The 2413-nt window shown below is 40.6% G+C and overlaps 1 long non-coding RNA gene across 1 annotated transcript; it reads right to left on the bottom strand.

The window, feature by feature from the left end:
- Positions 1-974: 974 nt before the first annotated feature.
- LOC136449300 (uncharacterized) lies at positions 975-2193 on the bottom strand. The gene is made up of 3 exons (XR_010758009.1): positions 2079-2193; positions 1459-1581; positions 975-1088 (listed from the first exon to the last, which is right to left on the bottom strand). It is a non-coding gene; the product is annotated as an uncharacterized lncRNA (long non-coding RNA).
- Between the last annotated feature and the right edge of the window lie 220 nt (positions 2194-2413).

Below are 2413 nucleotides of genomic sequence, written 5' to 3' on the forward strand. Positions count from 1 at the left end.
TTTCTGCAGTTCGTACGGTTATGCCTTCTGGTAGAGCGTATACCTCTAAATAATTTGACGCCCGATCGTTTCCTGCCGGATTCCCAGCCGCTACCATGATTTTAGATTCATCCCCGGACGAATTTGCTGCTTTAAACCAAAATGACGCAAAGAATGAGTCCCCTGTTGCAGTATAACCTCCATCTTTACGACCAGCCATTGCAGTTAAGGGTGTAGTGTATGGCGTACCCGGACCTACAGAATCATAACCTCGCTTAAAGTGCCATGAATAATAACCTAGATGTGAAGATTCGTTACTTATGGCTTGGCCAGGACGTGGACATGTATGCGTTGGAAAAGGGAAGGAGTCTTCCTGGGCGCATTCGTTTGTCAGTGCTGCCTGAGCGCCACCAGACCAGCCGCTGTCAGTTATATCTTTACCTAACGCCCAACCGTCCTCTTGACTTCCACATAAGAACACTGGATACAAGGGAAAACACGACGTCGTTATGTTCTACTGCATGTTGATTTAAAGTAGCCACGTGTATGAGCCTCACGATTTTCACTGTGACATACCAATTGGGGTAGTCAATGAGGCATTATATTGAATTATGCAATTATTGTTGTTAAACAAATGTTCAAACAAGTAAATACTTAACCACGTAGCAAACAAACATTTACATATAGTAACGTGACCTGAACTGAGTGTGACGTCAGCAACGGGTCAGGTGTTGAGGGATGGTCGATGGGTCTAATGTAGGTGGCCTCTTTAACTCATCAAAAGAATCGGGGGCCGATACAGACTGCCGGGCATCTCTGAGTCATTGCTGACGTCACACTTCCGTTCAGGTCACGTGACATAGGCTTCGGGTCATGTCAACTTGAGTGCTTTATATTGTTGTTATATTGTGTACAGAAATAAAACTCTTACTATGTTTATTACCGTCAAAGATGAATCTTCATACGAAGATTTGAGAGTTATTGCTCACCTTTACACGATACCTTCCCGTCTCCCCTGTACGATGGTTTACACGCACAGCTGTAGTTCCCAGGAAGGTTTGTACAGTCAGCAAAGTCGTGACAGAGAGATGTCAAACACTCGTCTACGTCTGAAAAAATGGACCAAAATGCTTATGGTATGACCAGTGACAGTTGCTGATATCTTTAAACATCTTGTTGCAATTTTTGAACTTGTTTCACACTTTGCGAAATGTTGACTTTAGACTCGTACTTCTTCTTATGCAATTGATTTTCGCCATGATTCCGAGTATTAGTTTTTTTCTATCATCGAGCTCAGTACTCTATCTAGCTTTCACAATACCACTTACCATGTTTTCACGAGGATGACTAATTTCTAAGTATCTATTAAACCTAATGTGACATTAACATATCTTTGACAATAATAAGTTTAATACAGCTGTTAAAAACCTTTCTTGCTGAAGCTTAACACACAAAACGAAAATGTTTTTGTTAGCTTACCATCACATTGTGTACCATTGAAGAAGAACCCTTCCTCGCAACTGCAGTTATAACTGCCTATGGAGTTACTGCAGCTTGAAGAATAAGGACCGCAGATGTCCCCTTGTTCACATTCATCTTTGTCTGAGAATGAAGGACGTGTATCAGTCAGAATGTTTCCTCTTTCGCGCTAATTTACAATCAAGAAAGCATGTAAATTCAACAAATATGAATGCTTCTTTCTGGAGAAAACTGCAAAGTACTTTCACGTCAATATTAGGCAAACTGATGATGGGCCCCTCTGAAAAGCAGTGGTAACCACTGAGCAGGGCTACCCTGGATAAATATGACAGAATAATAAATAAATAAATAAATAAATAGATAAATAAATAGATAAATAAAAAAGCTCAGGTAGTAGGTAGGCAAACGTTTTAAGTGAAATTCATAAGATAATTAAGAAATCAGGCATCGTGATGAGGGTTTGAATTCCAACAGAACAGCATACTATCATCCATATCGGTATCCGAAGTTGTCATCTGTGCCATAGCTTATGTAGATTTTAAAAGGTTGCAACTCGTAGACTGAAGAAAATCGAGCAGGTCAAAATGCTTTTACATGAAATTTCCTGACATGTGACTTACCTGTGCATTCCTCTATACCATCTCCCTCGTATCCCTCTTGACATTCGCAGGTGTAACTTCCTGCAGAATTCATGCAGGTCGCTATGGGGTGGCATTCAACGTTCTTGCATTCGTCCACATCTGAATATACAAAAAAAAGTCCAGAGGTCTGTTTGAAGAAGTCCATGGAGCTGACGGTGTTTGGGGTATATTAGTAGTAACATTTAAAATTGATAGGTTTTGAAGACAAGGATCAGTAATTAGTTAAACGTTCCAACGGACACCTAAGCAATTCATATTTGAACGCTCCATTTTCGGGGCTGAGTACCAGCTTAGCTAAGAAACAATGGCAGCTG

The sequence above is a fragment of the Branchiostoma lanceolatum genome, chromosome 15 (genome assembly GCF_035083965.1).
Source record: "Branchiostoma lanceolatum isolate klBraLanc5 chromosome 15, klBraLanc5.hap2, whole genome shotgun sequence".
Classification (NCBI taxonomy): Eukaryota; Metazoa; Chordata; class Leptocardii; order Amphioxiformes; family Branchiostomatidae; genus Branchiostoma; species Branchiostoma lanceolatum.